We start from the raw sequence: 19765 nt of genomic DNA on the forward strand, positions 1-19765 counted from the left end.
AGGATATAATTTCATGTGATTTTGGCAATAGCTGGGTATTGGATCTATGATGGTTCCAGCTTCTGCTGGTGGTGCCCCTTGAAGAGATATATATTCTGTTTCTTTGCTGGGATTTGAAGCTACTCTCACAGCCAGAAGTCTCGCACTTTCCCAGCGACACCGCACACATCACGACAACGCGGTTGTAAAAATGTCGTAAATTTGCTTGATACGGCTTGTATTTTGTTTTTACTGTGTATGATCTATGCGATACTTGGTCAGTAACGCGGCATGAGTATTTCATGGATCAAAGTTTACATCATATTGTCTTTAAGTTTAATTTCATGATATCGTGACTCGTAAAAATGAATCTCTCTCTCTCTCTCTCTTCCTCCCCCCCTCTCTCTCTCTCATGATACACTTCACAACTCTCTCTCTCTCTCGATATACTTCACAACTCTCTCTCTCTCTCTCTTCCTCCCCCCTCTCTCTCTCTCATGATACAGTTCACAACTCTCTCTCTCTCTCTCGATACACTTCACAACTCTCTCTCTCTCTCTCTCTCTCTCTCTCTCTCTCTCTCTCTCTCTCTCTCTCTCTCTCTCTCTATCTCTGTGTGTCACGATAGGTGTGTAGATGAGGAGTTCTTTTTTTTTCTCTTAAAATTTACATAATCCCTAATAAATTTCCTTTTCTCCCTCTATTTTCTTAAAATATAAAACAATACTAAACATTATTTTACTCTCTTTAGGAACTCACAAAACTATTAAAAATGTCATCTAATGTTCCCTCTCTCTCTATCTGTCACGCCTCTCTCTCTTTCTCCCTCTCTCTCTCTCTCTCTCTCTCTCTCTCTCTCTCTCTCTCTCTCTCTCTCTCTCTCTCTCTCTCTCTCTCACGGTAGGTGTGTGGATGAGGTGTGTAGATAAGGAGTGCAACATGTATGCACTTGATAAGTAATGATAAGTAATGATGCACTTATTGCGGTTGTCTCACGTTCGATAATGTATTGCATGATGTTGAGTTTAGTAATATTGTTTGATGTTCTGTTTTTGTTTGATCATTGAAAAGTAATGATACACTTGTTGTGCAGTTGTCTCACGTTTGATGATGTATTGGATAATGTTGATTTCAGTAATCTTATTTGATATTCCGTTTTTGTTTGATCATTGATAAGTAATAATACACTTGTTGCTGTTCTCTCACGTTTGATGATGTATTGCTTGATGTTGATTTCAGTAATGTTGTTTAATATTCGGTATGTTATGTTTAGTGATATTTGCTAGATTTGCGAAGACGACTACCATGCTTTCCCCTGAAGAGCATAAAATCGTTCTACGAGCAATTCACATTGAAGCAGTCATCACAGTGTCACAATGTTCAAAAGACAGCGTCAAAAAGATCAATGAGTCTAAGAGAAGCGGAGGCAACATTGAGTTGCTTGATAGACAAAAGATAATAGACTTCAACCATCAACATATAACAGGAACTATTTTGGGGAGCATGCGTGTAGCATGCAATGATCTTAGAGATGCTGCCCCGCCTGAAGCTAATATGCATCGTCTATAGTTATGGGACGTTGTATGGAGCGAGCAAAGAGCCAAGAGCAAGTGCATGAAGGCGCTGGATGCAGAGTCACTCCCCAAAAGAGTGCGCATTGCCCAGGACGTCGCTGCAACGTCTAGCCAGCCAGATGCGAGTGGGACGGGTGCCATTAATCGCACAATCTACAATTCTATGTGCACACACCTCATTGGCGTCCCGCACAAGGCTCTGCTCGAAGGGCGAACAATAGGCTCTTGTGTTTTTGGCACAGTAAAAGAGTATACAATTAGAGGTATATAATTTTTGCCAGAGCACATAACTTTTTACGAAAAGCACTACAAAGGAGAAGGCAGCGCCAATTTTGAGAGCTTCCAGGCAGAGCAGGGCATGCAGGTTCTACACCCATCAATTGTCAAGTGTATTGTCTTCACAAAAGAATCTCCTTGGATCACTATTTTTCCATACTATAATGGCGGCTCGCTTGGTGATACTCTTCTGAAGGTCCCTTTCAGATTCAGTGAGTTCACCAGAGCAATTTTTCGTTTGGATCGAGGATGGAGAAAACCCCCACCCGATAATATTCCTTTAAGTCATCTAGAACTTTCTAAAATAAAACAAATAGTAATAACCATGCCACATATTATGCATGCCCTGGTGGAAGGCCTAGCACGGCAACACATTTGGCAGGAATTGTACATACCGACCTACATCCATTCAATGTAGTGTTGGATTTTACAAAAGAGTTGAAGCCACGCGTAGGTATTATCGATTGGGGGTTACTGTTGAGAGTGCCCAAAAAACAGATGTCTCTCAATTTTGTATTTGAAGCAGACAAAAATCCTGAGAAGGTGGCACAGGCGGTCTCCTACGCAGACAGAGAGCGAAATAAATGGCCGTGGATAGCCTCGAAAATTTATGATCCGTTTTTGGCAGATGCATACACTTCTGCATCTGATGATTTTGCTTTAGGGTATTTATTACAAATTTTATATAACTTAATCTGTTTTGCAAGTAGTGGAATTTTTTAGATCACTAAATACTGACCCAACGAGGGCACAACGTCCTCTTGTAGAGCTATCGGTGTCATTCACCCCAATTTTGTAATTTAATAGTATCAGGAGATTTAGTTTCAAGAATGGCTCTTTGTTTGTGTCTCTTCAAAATTTGATATGTGCGCATTGTTTGAAATATTTTCTCATTGAGTCTTTGCAATATCTCTCTCCTCTTGTGTTTAAGTTTATGTTTTCTCTTCAAAATTTGATGTCCGTGCATTGTTTGAAATTTTCTTTGAGTCAAGTGGATATTTATCATTGAGTCTTTGCAATTCATATCTCATCTCGTGGTGTTAAACTTTAAGTTTTTATGAGGGTAATGGTCAATTTATCTTATGTTGATCTTTATAGTTCATTAAAATCCTAAAGTCATTTACGTTCATGCAGATATGGCAGAAGCACAAGCAAACGAGCATCAAGAGTTAGCCAAGAAGGCATATGAGCGAATGAAGGCCCTTGCACATGGACTGACAGCCCGCAAAGCTACGAGAACAGCATGCAGGTTGTCGAAATGGACAAATCCTACTTATGCCCAATGGAAAGACAAATAAACGCGTACCACAGAGATGATCAAGGAAATATGGCCATGTCCAGATGGCGAGATTAAGAAGGGAAGATAGAAGGTTTCGCGTTGCACTCATAATCATATCAAAATTAATGCCGAGTGCATTTTCTTGGAGGTGTACGGTCATCCTCTCCATAACGCCGACGCTCCACTCTATTTTGCTAAGATGCTATATGCACAATTTACCCTAAAAACTCCAGTGGACTTCGCCTCTAGAGAGGCCACTGTCAACACCCACGACATACGTGAAGAGACAGTGACATTCACAAGGGAGGAACTTTCTCTCATGGTGGAGGGCGCTGGATTGGAGTTAAACAAAGTCAAAAAAAGCTTACGGGCACAACTAGCAGAGAAGGAGAAAGAAGCTGTACGATTGTCTCAAGCGTCAACTCCTCCCCCGGCCAATAGAGGGATTCAAGATCAGCCAAGATGTACAGACCATCTCTTCACGTATAGCTCCTGTGCGCCAAAGGGAACCACATCTCTCATTTTTTGATACATCCTGATCTTGTGGGAGTTTCTGCTGAGGCTACTTGTAAGATTCTCCCCCAGCCTTAGAGGTATACAGGAGTAAGAATCTCCCTTTCTGATCTTATAATTATTCTCTCTCTAAAATAAAAGAAAGATTCTGTTTAAAAAAGGAAGAACCTTTTTCTTGAATACTTCTCAAGAGTCCCACCTGTTTTAAGATTCAGAACAATGAGTTCAGAAGTGAGAATCGATGTTTTGGATATCAAGGTTTTGGTCTTCATTCGAGTACGGCCCAAAAGAAGTTCTTTATCTCTTGGGAAGAAGTTATCTCCCAGATATTGTGGACCAAAGAAAGTAGGTGATTTAGCTTACGAACTTCTTTTATCTCCTCATCTCAAAGTTTGAATGCCTTCTATAGAAAAATGTGCCAAACTCAAATCATGGAAAGACGGTAAAACTTCAGTGGCAAGTTACCGTTGGCTTCTAAGTTACGCTAGCTCCTTCCTTTATATAAGTCGTAACTTTTACTTGTCGTTCACAATAATCTTACTTCCATCGATCTCCTTTCTTTCTTAATCTCCTTCATGGCTTGGCAACAAGAATTAGTTTTATCCATGATGATTTCTCACCTTCAAGACGCAAGGGAGTCTGTGAAGAAAGATTTTATAGAACAGTATGAGCGCTCACTTTTCCCTCACTTGGGAACTTCTGTAGCGCAGACAAAATGGCGGACCTATCAAGACATAACTAGGGTAACACCCTGGGGTCAGCAGCACTTTCGTAACAATGTCCGCTTGGCCATGGTTATTGAAGCTTTGGGTTTGGGTCCCCGATACTACTGCGTCATGAGATCAAGGCATCCTGGGTTTTCTGAGCGGGTCTTCTTACTGGCGTGTTTTCTTCCTCATGAGAAGATATGCCTTTACCCCGTTTTTGGCTTGCCTCTCAGAGGTCCTTTTCTTAGAACACCTCATACCACTGAGATAGGCGCAGCAATAACCCACAGAATCATTCCCATAGATGAGTTACCTTATACTTGTGCAGCTTGTGAGGACTGCTTTTGTGACCATATGATGGACGGGCTTATGGAAGTGTAAAGAGTTCCTCTATCTTTACTGTATAAGTTCCGAGAATGAATAAAGTTTAAATCTTGTTCGTATTTTGAATCTTGCTCTCTTTAAGACTTATCTTGGTGGTTAATCTTGATTAAAATTTTTCTCTAAGTCTCATATTCGTGCATCTTGCGAAATTATCCCAGTTTGCGAGATGAGGACATCTCGCATTTTTTTAAGTGGGGTAGAATGTAAGATTCCTCCCCCACCCCCTTTTTGATGTCTAGTATCTTTCCCTGTAATCAATCCCTCTTCAGAAATATAAAGACCTTGTTTCTATCTGTTTTAGCCTAGAGAGAGAAAAATATTCTAGAGAGAGAATATTCAGATTTTGAATATTTTTGGATAGAAAAATATCTCTTCTAATTCAGATGAGTTCCCCTGAAACAGAAATTCAAAAAGAATTTTCCAATGTGCAATTGGAATTAATTGAAAATAGCTATAAAGAACCTTAGCCTAAGGGTCTAGATTTTCAGAAATCTTTAGACTATGGTCCAATTAAGGTTCCTATGGACCAATAGCATCAATCCATGAGTAGGGAGGAGATAAATCCAACTTGTAAAAAGAAAATACCCAAAAATGAGTAAATGCTCACATGAGGTGAAGAGTTGAAAATGTACAAGGTTTATTAGTAAAAAAACTATGAGCAATATTAAAAGTATGACATATGTAAGGAAGAGGAGTTCTTTAAAGGAGGTGCATATTTCACATAAGATGAAGAGTTGAAAATGTACAAGGTTTATTAGTAAAAAATTATGAGCAATATTAAAAGTATGACATATGTAAGGAAGAGGAGTTCTTTAAAGGAGGTGCATATTTCACATAAGATGAAGAGTTGAAAATGTACAAGGTTTATTAATAAAAAATTATGAGCAATATTAAAAGTATGACATATGTAAGGAAGGGGAGTTCTTTAAAGGAGGTGCATATTTCACATAAGATGAAGAGTTGAAAATGTACAAGGTTTATTAGTAAAAAACTATGAGCAATATTAAAAATATGACATATGTAAGGAAGGGGAGTTCTTTAAAGGAGGTGCATATTTCACATGCTTAAATGAGTTTTAAACTCATAAAAATTGAGATATTTCATCTCTCCTCTCTCCTCATTCAAGTCTAGTTCCAAAAAGTTAGCTTAACTGACCTAAAAATGGTCAAATATTGACCAAACTGATTTAGAAAATTCTAGAATCAGTTTGTTTGGTTAGGAGCTCAATTTTTCCTATAAATAGAAGCCTCACCCTTGTTGAAAAATATATAGTGTTTATGCATCGTTACTCTACTCCACCTAAGCCAAGAACTGTGAATTCATTTAATAATTCACTAGTTTTTGGAGCTTCCCTCTTTCTTCAATCCCCATTAGTGGCTCCATCAACATACTTAACCAATTGATTGGTTGGGGGCCTCTACCGTGAATAAAGAATCAAGCAAGTTGTAAGGTAATTAGTGAATATTCATCTTTCTATAATTTCTCAATGTTTCTCTCTTCTCAACCCCTCTCAAGCTTGAGAAGTTTAATTGGTATGGTTTTTTTTTAAATGCTATTGAAGTTTGAATAGTAGTGAAGAGTTACATAATTTAATAAATGCTATTGAAGTTAATTTTCATTTATGTTTAAATTCTAATGATTCTTATGTAAATTCTCTCTCTCACTCAAGAAATGGTCATACTCATGACCCATTCTCAATCCAAATCAAGCTTTTCATAAAGCTTTTCCTTAACCCAAGATAAAGCTATGCTTGAGGCCAAATTAATGGCTTTTTCTTATGCTTTTAGTTTATGTATATTGATGATTCAATCCATTATGGATTAAGGATCCAATTAGAGAATCATTTTAATTATTTCCTTAATGATAAGCTTTATTCCTTAGAAAAATTGAGATACCAACTGTGAGATCCCTGTTCCCCACCAATCAACGGATTCGGGGTACTAGCAGCGGAAGTAGCACATCATGCGTGGGTAGGGGTCTCACACTCGGGGCCTTGCCCACGGATATCCGGACAAGAGACTAATCCGTCGGTTTGTCCAAAACCGAAACTGGAAAAACTTCCTTTACTCGGAAAGCATGGGCGATTCCACCAGGATAACTCTTTACTCTAACGTAGTCAAGATCATTACGGATCAACTGATCTGACTGTACCTTTAACGGTACTTGGTCAAATCAAGGTAGAAACTTGCACTTGGATCATTGGGATCAACGCTTTTTTTCCCATCAAGAGGCACAGCCGTTGATTCCTATCCATAGAACAATCTCTATCCGGGATTTACTTTATCTATCATAAAAACAAAGTTGAGTCTCGATTTATGGATCCATCAGTCCAGCCTAACCCCATCCGATCCCATGGGTTAGCCAACCGCCCAACCACTGTAGTGATGGGATCCAATTTGGAATTTGGTTAGGTTTTGTCCCGGGTACCAAGGAAAAGAGTTCCAAGGCCCCCTAGCCGGAATTTCATGCAAACATAAAACTAGCCACACCACTTACACACCCAATATGAGAATTGCCTTTTTCTTAGCATCAGCTAACTTTAAAACAATCCTTTAATGAAACCATAGTACCACTGATCACAATCTCCCAATTTATCCAGTTGATTCATAATTTCCCATCATTCCTTCATCAGAGTATCTATGGCATCATTGGCAACTAGAACGCTCACCACCTGTCCACACAGAGGCCGTTTCCATAGTTCCTAGCCCATAATACTCGGCAATATAATCACTTATCAAGATGGACTCTCGTTGAAGATCAGCAAGATCAACCAACAGATCCATATAAAAGAGCCATGGACTTATCCGTTGAGGACCAGCAAGGTCAGTCAACCAGATCCATGCCCGGTTTCACAAAACAACTCTTACTCCTTGTTCCAATATCTTCCTCGACGCACGCGTGGGTATCCTAGGCGACCCAGAGCCCGAGCACCGTATGGTCAGCACCCTCTAGGATCCTTCGCAGGTGACCTAGCGCTTCACTCATAGGCCGCTTCCTTGGTCCCTCATCCACCGTACCGGAAGCTCACCATTTTAATCGAACCGAGGCTGGTCAAGACCTCGGTCGACCTTGCTACGCGAGACGTCCTCCATTGACTCTCCGTCAGCAGTTGCAACTTTATCAGTTAGGTCTCCACGACCTTAATCACAAGACGGTCAAAATGCTTCCCCAGCATTCTTGACATAAAACAGCCATTTACAAACAGCATTTACAAACAGTTTACAAATACAGTTTCTATATTAACTCTCATTATTCCACATTATCCCTCATTAATCCACATTACTTATTCCACATTCCATGTATATGTGTACTCATCCAATCACCTCCTTTTCCATCTCTTCACTTCAGATTCCTTCACATCACATATCATATATTCACATCCATATCCACATCCATACATCCACATCCACATCCACATTCACATCCATACATCCACATCTACATGCTTATCTCCATTTTCACATCCTCATTTATACATCCACATCCCATATCCACATTCATACATACACATCCATACATCCACATCTACATCCACATACATACATACATCCACATCCACATTCCACATTCACATCTATACATCCACATCTACATTCACATTCACATACATCCACATCCACATTCCCATACATCCACATCTATACATCCACATTCCACATTCACATCTACATTCACATTCACATACATCCACATCTACATTCACATTCACATACATCCACATCCCCATTCCCATTCACATCTATACATCCACATCTACATCCACATACATACATACATCCACATCCACATTCCACATTCACATCTATACATCCACATCTACATCCACATTCATCTATGCATATACATCTTCATGCATATATCCATTTTCATGTTCATACATCCACACTCCCATCTCCATATCCACACATCCACATATATACATCCATTTTCACATTCCCATTTATATAACCCCATATACTTTCACATCTAATCTTTTACATCACATCCATTCTCGCCCTATCACAACTCATATACATCTTATCCTATCACATACACTTCTTACCTCATCCCCCCATACATATCTTAATTCATCTTATCACATCCTAACTTATTTCATAAGCATCTTATCACCTCTTATCACACCTCTTATCACATCCTATCACTTTCCATACGCATCTTATCAATTCTTATCACATCTCATACACCTCTTATCACATCTTATCACAATTCATATCTCTTTTTTTTTTTTTAGAGAATTCTTTTATTTGATATAAGATTTCTCTACACATTTATTTATACATAAATTCCATTTAAGGAGACTAACACTTTCGAAATTAAAATCAATCTTTTATGCATCTTCTTATGCATGATTTCAATTTGGTAGGGAATTATACTTTTAGAATAAAAGAATTTCTCTTATGCATCTAAGTTAAGCATAAAATCCATTTATGAGGAAAATCATACTTTTAGTATAAAAAGAATATCTTTTATGCATACCTATATGCATGAAATCCAATATGATAAAAGTAACACTTTTGATATAAAAATTTTTCCTTTATGCATACTTCTATGCATGAAAATTAAAAATGATAAAAGTAACACTTTTGATATAAAAATTTTCCTTTATACTTCTATGCATGAAAATTAAAAATGATAAAAGTAACACTTTTGATATAAAAATTTTCCTTTATGCTTCTATGCATGAAAATTAAAAATGATAAAAGTAACACTTTTGATATAAAAATTTTCTTTTATGCATACTTTTATGTATGAAATAAAAATGATAAAAGTAACACTTTTGATATAAAAATTTATCCATTATGCTTACTTCTATGCATGAAAATAAAAATGGTAAAAATAACACTTTTGATATAAAAATTTATCCTTTATGCATACTTCTATGCATGAAAGTAAAAATGATAAAAGTAACACTTTTGATATAAAAATTTATCCATTATGCATACTTCTATGCATGAAAATAAAAATGGTAAAAATAACACTTTTGATATAAAAATTTATCCTTTATGCATAATATTAAAATTCAATTTCTCCATGATTATAATGAAATTCTTTCAATTAATCTAGGATGATGATTCCTAGAATATGGTAGGAAGTCCTCTTTTTATGCTTTGAATGAAAAATTTTTATGCATAATTTTTATAAAAATTTTGCCATAGCTCCGCTGCTATGACTGATAAATCTCAATTTTTCTAAGGGATAAAGCTTATCATTAAGGAAATAATTAAAATGATTCTCTAATTGGATCCTTAATCCATAATGGATTGAATCATCAATATACATAAACTAAAAGCATAAGAAAAAGCCATTAATTTGGCCTCAAGCATAGCTTTATCTTGGGTTAAGGAAAAGCTTTATGAAAAGCTTGATTTGGATTGAGAATGGGTCATGAGTATGACCATTTCTTGAGTGAGAGAGAGAATTTACATAAGAATCATTAGAATTTAAACATAAATAAAAATTAACTTCAATAGCATTTATTAAATTATGTAACTCTTCACTACTATTCAAACTTCAATAGCATTTTAAAAAAAAACCATACCAATTAAACTTCTCAAGCTTGAGAGGGGTTGAGAAGAGAGAAACATTGAGAAATTATAGAAAGATGAATATTCACTAATTACGTTACAACTTGCTTGATTCTTTATTCACGGTAGAGGCCCCCAACCAATCAATTGGTTAAGTATGTTGATGGAGCCACTAATGGGGATTGAAGAAAGAGGGAAGCTCCAAAAACTAGTGAATTATTAAATGAATTCACAGTTCTTGGCTTAGGTGGAGTAGAGTAACGATGCATAAACACTATATATTTTTCAACAAGGGTGAGGCTTCTATTTATAGGAAAAATTGAGCTCCTAACCAAACAAACTGATTCTAGAATTTTCTAAATCAGTTTGGTCAATATTTGACCATTTTTAGGTCAGTTAAGCTAACTTTTTGGAACTAGACTTGAATGAGGAGAGAGGAGAGATGAAATATCTCAATTTTTATGAGTTTAAAACTCATTCAAGCATGTGAAATATGCACCTCCTTTAAAGAACTCCCCTTCCTTACATATGTCATATTTTTAATATTGCTCATAATTTTTTATTAATAAACCTTGTACATTTTCAACTCTTCATCTTATGTGAAATATGCACCTCCTTTAAAGAACTCCTCTTCCTTACATATGTCATACTTATAATATTGCTCATAATTTTTTATTAATAAACCTTGTACATTTTCAACTCTTCATCTTATGTGAAATATGCACCTCCTTTAAAGAACTCCTCTTCCTTACATATGTCATACTTTTAATATTGCTCATAGTTTTTTTACTAATAAACCTTGTACATTTTCAACTCTTCACCTCATGTGAGCATTTACTCATTTTTGGGTATTTTCTTTTTACAAGTTGGATTTATCTCCTCCCTACACATGGATTGATGCTATTGGTCCATAGGAACCTTAATTGGACCATAGTCTAAAGATTTCTGAAAATCTAGACCCTTAGGCTAAGGTTCTTTATAGCTATTTTCAATTAATTCCAATTGCACATTGGAAAATTCTTTTTGAATTTCTGTTTCAGGGGAACTCATCTGAATTAGAAGAGATATTTTTCTATCCAAAAATATTCAAAATCTGAATATTCTCTCTCTAGAATATTTTTCTCTCTCTAGGCTAAAACAGATAGAAACAAGGTCTTTATATTTCTGAAGAGGGATTGATTACAGGGAAAGATACTAGACATCAAAAAGGGGGTGGGGGAGGAATCTTACATTCTACCCCACTTAAAAAAAATGCGAGATGTCCTCAATACACATTTCCAATTAATTCCAATTGCACATTGGAAAGTTCTTATCGCTCACAGTAATCTTACTTCCATCGATCTCCTTTCTTTCTTAATCTCCTTCATGGCTTGGCAACAAGAACTAGTTTTATCCATAATGATTCCTCACCTTCAAGACGCAAGTGAGTCTGTGAAGAAGGATTTTATAGAACAGTATGAGCGCTCACTTTTCCCTCACTTGGGAACTTCTGTAGCGCAGACCAAATGGGGGACCTATCAAGACATAACTAGGGTAACACCCTGGGGTCAACAACATTTTCGTAATAATGTCCGCTTGGCCATGGTTATTGAAGCTTTGGGTTTGGGTCCCCGATACTACTGCGTCATGAGATCAAGGCATCTTGGGTTTTCTGAGCGGGTCTTCTTACTGGCGTGTTTTCTTCCTCATGAGAAGATATGCCTTTACCCCGTTTTTGGCTTGCCTCTCAGAGGTCCTTTTGTTAGATCACCTCATACCACTGAGATAGGTGCAGCAATAACCAATAGAATTATTCCCATAGATGAGTTACCTTATACATGCGCAGCTTGTGAGTGCTGCTTTTGTGACCATATGATGGACGGGCTTATGGAAGTGTAAAGAGTTCTTCTATCTTTACTGTATAAGTTCCGAGAATGAATAGAGTTTAAATCTTGTTCTTATCTTGCTCTCTTTGAGACTTTTCTTGGTGGTTAATCTTGATTAAAATTTTTCTCTAAGTCTCATATTCGTGCATTTTGCGAAATTACCCTAGGAAGGGGAGTTCTTTAAAGGAGGTGCATATTTCACATAAGATGAAGAGTTGAAAATGTACAAGGTTTATTAGTAAAAAACTATGAGCAATATTAAAAATATGACATATGTAAGGAAGGGGAGTTCTTTAAAGGAGGTGCATATTTCACATGCTTAAATGAGTTTTAAACTCATAAAAATTGAGATATTTCATCTCTCCTCTCTCCTCATTCAAGTCTAGTTCCAAAAAGTTAGCTTAACTGACCTAAAAATGGTCAAATATTGACCAAACTGATTTAGAAAATTCTAGAATCAGTTTGTTTGGTTAGGAACTCAATTTTTCCTATAAATAGAAGCCTCACCCTTGTTGAAAAATATATAGTGTTTATGCATCGTTACTCTACTCCACCTAAGCCAAGAACTGTGAATTCATTTAATAATTCACTAGTTTTTGGAGCTTCCCTCTTTCTTCAATCCCCATTAGTGGCTCCATCAACATACTTAACCAATTGATTGGTTGGGGGCCTCTACCGTGAACAAAGAATCAAGCAAGTTGTAACGTAATTAGTGAATATTCATCTTTCTATAATTTCTCAATGTTTCTCTCTTCTCAACCCCTCTCAAGCTTGAGAAGTTTAATTGGTATGGTTTTTCTTAAATGCTATTGAAGTTTGAATAGTAGTGAAGAGTTACATAATTTAATAAATGCTATTGAAGTTAATTTTCATTTATGTTTAAATTCTAATGATTCTTATGTAAATTCTCTCTCTCACTCAAGAAATGGTCATACTCATGACCCATTCTCAATCCAAATCAAGCTTTTCATAAAGCTTTTCCTTAACCCAAGATAAAGCTATGCTTGAGGCCAAATTAATGGCTTTTTCTTATGCTTTTAGTTTATGTATATTGATGATTCAATCCATTATGGATTAAGGATCCAATTAGAGAATCATTTTAATTATTTCCTTAATGATAAGCTTTATCCCTTAGAAAAATTGAGATTTATCAGTCATAGCAGCGGAGCTATGGCAAAATTTTTATAAAAATTATGCATAAAAAATTTTCATTCAAAGCATAAAAAGAGGACTTCCTACCATATTCTAGGAATCATCATCCTAGATTAATTGAAAGAATTTCATTATAATCATGGAGAAATTGAATTTTAATATTATGCATAAAGGATAAATTTTTATATCAAAAGTGTTCTTTTTACCATTTTTATTTTCATGCATAGAAGTATGCATAATGGATAAATTTTTATATCAAAAGTGTTACTTTTATCATTTTTACTTTCATGCATAGAAGTATGCATAAAGGATAAATTTTTATATCAAAAGTGTTATTTTTACCATTTTTATTTTCATGCAAAGTATGCATAATGGATAAATTTTTATATCAAAAGTGTTACTTTTATCATTTTTATTTCATACATAAAAGTATGCATAAAAGAAAATTTTTATATCAAAAGTGTTACTTTTATCATTTTTAATTTTCATGCATAGAAGTATGCATAAAGGAAAATTTTTATATCAAAAGTGTTACTTTTATCATTTTTAATTTTCATGCATAGAAGTATGCATAAAGGAAAAAAATTTATATCAAAAGTGTTACTTTTATCATATTGGATTTCATGCATATAGGTATGCATAAAAGATATTCTTTTTATACTAAAAGTATGATTTTCCTCATAAATGGATTTTATGCTTAACTTAGATGCATAAGAGAAATTCTTTTATTCTAAAAGTATAATTCCCTACCAAATTGAAATCATGCATAAGAAGATGCATAAAAGATTGATTTTAATTTCGAAAGTATTAGTCTCCTTAAATGGAATTTATGTATAAATAAATGTGTAGAGAAATCTTATATCAAATAAAAGAATTCTCTTTTTTTTTAAAAAAAGATATGAAATGTGATAAGATGTGATAAGAGGTGTATGAGATGTGATAAGAATTGATAAGATGCGTATGGAAAGTGATAGGATGTGATAAGAGGTGTGTTAAGAGGTGATAAGATGCTTATGAAATAAGTTACGATGTGATAAGATGAATTAAGATGTGTATGGGGGGATGAGGTAAGAAGTGTATGTGATAGGATAAGATGTATATGGGTTGTGATAGGGCGAGAATGGATGTGATGTAAAAGATTAGATGTGAAGGTATATGGGGTTATATAAATGGGAATGTGAAAATGGATGTATGTATGTGGATGTGTGGATATGGAGATGGGAGTGTGGATGTATGAACATGAAAATGGATATATGCATGAAGATGTATATGCATAGATGTAAATGTGGATGTAGATGTGGATGTATAGATGTGAATGGATGTGGATGTATAGATGTGAATGGAAATGTGGATGTGGATGTATGTGAATGTGGATGTAGATGTGGATGTATAGATGTGAATGTGGAATGTGGATGTGGATGTATGTATGTATGTGGATGTAGATGTGGATGTATAGATATGAATGGGAATGGGGATGTGGATGTATGTGAATGTGAATGTAGATGTGGATGTATGTGAATGTGAATGTAGATGTGAATGTGGAATGTGGATGTATAGATGTGGATGTATGGGAATGTGGATGTGGATGTATGTGAATGTGAATGTAGATGTGGATGTATAGATGTGAATGTGGAATGTGGATGTGGATGTGGATGTATGTATGTATGTGGATGTAGATGTGGATGTATGGATGTGTATGTATGAATGTGGATATGGGATGTGGATGTATAAATGAGGATGTGAAAATGGAGGTAAGCATGTAGATGTGGATGCATGTATGTGAATGTGAATGTAGATGTGAATGTGGAATGTGGATGTATAGATGTGGATGTATGGGAATGTGGATGTGGATGTATGTGAATGTGAATGTAGATGTGGATGTATAGATGTGAATGTGGAATGTGGATGTGGATGTATGTATGTATGTGGATGTAGATGTGGATATATGGATGTGTATGTATGAATGTGGATATGGGATGTGGATGTATAAATGAGGATGTGAAAATGGAGATAAGCATGTAGATGTGGATGTATGGATGTGAATGTGGATGTGGATGTGGATGTGGATGTATGGATGTGGATATGGATGTGAATATATGATATGTGATGTGAAGGAATCTGAAGTGAAGAGATGGAAAGGAGGTGATTGGATGAGTACACATATACATGGAATGTGGAATAAGTAATGTGGATTAATGAGGGATAATGTGGAAAAATGAGAGTTAATATAGAAACTGTATTTGTAAACTGTTTGTAAATGCTGTTTGTAAATGGCTGTTTTATGTCAAGAATGCTGGGGAAGCATTTTGACCGTCTTGTGATTAAGGTCGTGGAGACCTAACTGATAAAGTTGCAACTGCTGACGGAGAGTCAATGGAGGACGTCTCGCGTAGCAAGGTCGACCGAGGTCTTGACCAGCCTCGGTTCGATTAAAATGGTGAGCTTCCGGTACGGTGGATGAGGGACCAAGGAAGCGGCCTATGAGTGAAGCGCTAGGTCACCTGCGAAGGATCCTAGAGGGTGCTGACCATACGGTGCTCGGGCTCTGGGTCGCCTAGGATACCCACGCGTGCGTCGAGGAAGATATTGGAACAAGGAGTAAGAGTTGTTTTGTGAAACCGGGCATGGATCTGGTTGACTGACCTTGCTGGTCCTCAACGGATGAGTCCATGGCTCTTTTATATGGATCTGTTGGTTGATCTTGCTGATCTTCAACGAGAGTCCATCTTGATAAGTGATTATATTGCCGAGTATTATGGGCTAGGAACTATGGAAACGGCCTCTGTGTGGACATGTGGTGAGCGTTCTAGTTGCCAATGATGCCATAGATACTCTGATGAAGGAATGATGGGAAATTATGAATCAACTGGATAAATTGGGAGATTGTGATCAGTGGTACTATGGTTTCATTAAAGGATTGTTTTAAAGTTAGATGATGCTAAGAAAAAGGCAATTTTCATATTGGGTGTGTAAGTAGTGTGGCTAGTTTTATGTTTGCATGAAATTCCGGCTAGGGGGCCTTGGAACTCTTTTCCTTGGTACCCGGGACAAAACCTAACCAAATTCCAAATTGGATCCCATCACTACAGTGGTTGGGCGGTTGGCTAACCCATGGGATCGGATGGGGTTAGGCTGGACTGATGGATCCATAAATCGAGACTCAACTTTGTTTTTACGATAGATAAAGTAAATCCCGGATAGAAATTGTTCTGTGGATAGGAATCAACGGCTGTGCCTCTTGATGGGGAAAAAAGCGTTGATCCCAATGATCCAAGTGCAAGTTTCTACCTTGATTTGACCAAGTACCGTTAAAGGTGCAGTCAGATCAGTTGATCCGTAATGATCTTGACTACGTTAGAGTAAAGAGTTATCCTGGTGGAATCGCCCATGCTTTCCGAGTAAAGGAAGTTTTTCCAGTTTCGGTTTTGGACAAACCGACGGATTAGTCTCTTGTCCGGATATCCGTGGGCGAGGCCCCGAGTGTGAGACCCCTACCCACGCATGATGTGCTACTTCCGCTGCTAGTACCCCGAATCCGTTGATCGGTGGGGAACAGGGATCTCACACTACTAGTTCCTCCACCCCCCAATGTCCTATATGTTACAAAGTATTCGATGGGTGGAGCGGCCAGTATATACTGCCTTGTTTGTGGACACTACTACCACTTAATATGTTTAGTGAGGCAAATGCAAAGTACTTCCACATGTGCATTGTGCAGTGTCCCAATAAATCAAGGTATTTATACAGTGTTCAGCATGGCTAGCGAATATAAACCACCAGGACCTTTAGATGCAACTCCTAGTGCGATTCGCAATTTATTTCAAGATGAAAGCTAAGAAAGACATAGATCCTACTTTTGTATTGATAATTTCTCCAAATACAATCATTTGTACAAGTATTTTTTATGAAATTAATGAAATGTCTTCTTCCTCTATGTCAGTATCTTGCTCCAAAATTCTTTCACCGCTGTTAACCCTCTCGTCTGCTGAATGAAGCTCATCTAAGTCAATGTCCAAATTATCTTCTTTCTCAAGGCTAGTGCACGATGTACGTCCAACATCAAAGTTCTCGTCTCCTACATCATCACAATCGTACATCCATCTGGGCATATCTTCTTCATACTCTTCGCTTTCAATGTCTCGCAAGATCTTTTCATTGCAATACATGTAAACAAGTTTATCTGCTCGATTTGCAAGAAGTCGATTACGAATAGTACTGTGAATATATTTGTACATGCTCCAGTTTCTTTCTGAGCCTGAGTTTGAAGAGCACTGACTTAGAACCTTCATCGCAAGGTTGCGCAATAAAGCATAGTTTCACCACCATTCATCATCCACCACTTCCATGCAGGTTGCTCTTTAGCCATTTGTTGAACAAGGGAGTTGAAAAATAAACCCTCTTTCAATCGAAATGAGGTCATCTCCTTTATGCACTTTACACGATCATCAACATTATTATAAAAAGTGTTTACCACTTTATAAAAATCTTGAACCACCTCAACGTTGGACATCAAATCCATATTCCAGTATTCAGGATCTAGCATGTAAGCAGCACTGGGTAGTGGTGAATGCACTCCAATCCATCTAGCATGGAAGTACTTCAATAGGACTTTTCTTTGTCTACTGGAGAATGGTACACGCCAAAGCTTTTCCACCACTGAATGCTCTAATTTCTCAGGACACTCCAAACTTCATTGGACAGTCCACCATTGCATCCATGCTTTCCCGAGATTAGGCGCTCTTTGATCAAGACTTCGTACGGCATACATAACAGGCATCATTACATGGTATGCATCTATCACACTGTTCCACCAACTTCTTCTCGTAAGCACTACCTTCAAGACTTTGATTTTCTCTTTCACTTTTTCAGGTTGAGTGCTCTCCCAGTCATCATGAAATGTCATGCATGTAAATGTTTCGCAAACTGCATCTTTATTTCGAAGAAGAGACTCAAAAGTGTAAAAGTGAGTGCAAAACCTAGTCTCCGCTGGAAGCTTTAACATAACTAACATGCAAGGTCGAAAAATATCTAACACTCTCTGTCTCTTGAGCATGAATCTCACAAGCTGGCGAGCAGTGTCGACGATTGAGGCAAACCATTTGGTATCATCACTTTTATACCAATCTTTTAATACAAGATTCAAACTATGAGTATTACAGCCTACCGAAAAAACATGTGGATAGTGCCGCTTTAGGATTTTAGATGCATTCTTGCAATTCTTTGCATTGTCCATGACGATTTGGACTATATTTTTGGCACCCACTTCCTCTATCTCACAGAGCCAATGACTTGAGCAATGTAAGCCCCAGTTTTGATTGAACCAGTAGAATCCACGGCACGGATGAAAGTCTCACCTCTCGGTGAAATAACTATTATATTAATTAATGGTTTTCTTTGTACATTGGACCATCCATCACTTACTATACTACATCCAGAAAGCTCTATATTGCTAAGAATTATTCTTTGTACACGTTCTTTTACTTGCGCATAACATTTCTCTAATCGATCATTTCGCATAGCATATGGTACGTAGGCGGTGAATACACTAGTCCAAACTCACCAATTTTCTTCCATGCTCTCTTCCAATGCTCACTGTCCACCATCATCATAGCACTCCCAGAAAAGTAAATCGCTTCAACAAGGGCGAGTTGTGCATCATCGAGCCGACCTTGACGTAGGCTTTCTTGCAATGAAGTTTGACGCATGGGTATATTTCCTACGTCAAAGTTCCGCTTGCAGGAAGATGCACTGGGTAGATTACTTTCTGGTTGCACATTGACGTTCGGAGTACAAGCAGGCGATGTAGCCAGAGTTTGATGATTAGAACAACAGTGTTCTTGCTGCCTTGATACATTAATGGTAGGAGTGTAATGTTTTCTTGAATCTTTCTTTTGAATTTCTTCTCTTATACGTTTGGCCACTGCAGGTGCAGAGGGGTGGGTACATGACTTTTTCTTCGCTCCGCCTAAAAAGTGTTCTCTTAGTCGAGGCGCCCCACCTGATTTTACTGCATGGCATAGCTTACACTCCCAATCTATGAATCAATCACCGACGTTAATTGCATATTGGCACTCTATCCCAGGTGCCTTTTTTTTCCTACTATTTGGAATTTGGACACTATTGGAGGTATCACTGGATCCAACATTGTCCTCCATCTCAAATAACCTATTCAAGCAAGCATATAACAATGAATACACAAAGGAAAAAACAACAAAGTCACTCACGTATTACAAAACATACATCAGCAGACAAACTACTTCGAAACTATCTTGACAAACACAAAAGATCATCACATAACACAAAACTACTTCGAAACTATCTTGCAAGGTCTGACTACAAAACTACTTCGAAAACTATCATGCACATTGCACCCCCAATGAAGGATTCCTTTTGTACCCAATTAAGGATACTTTACACAATCAAAGATCTATGCTTGCCCAATATTCTAGTATAGGAAAATAGACCTTCTCTAACATTCACAAAGAAAATCAAAGATCTATGCTTGCCCAAT

The sequence above is a fragment of the Cibotium barometz genome, chromosome 56, assembly GCF_041138505.1.
Source record: "Cibotium barometz isolate CiBa-2024 chromosome 56, ASM4113850v1, whole genome shotgun sequence".
NCBI classification, from domain to species: Eukaryota; Viridiplantae; Streptophyta; class Polypodiopsida; order Cyatheales; family Cibotiaceae; genus Cibotium; species Cibotium barometz.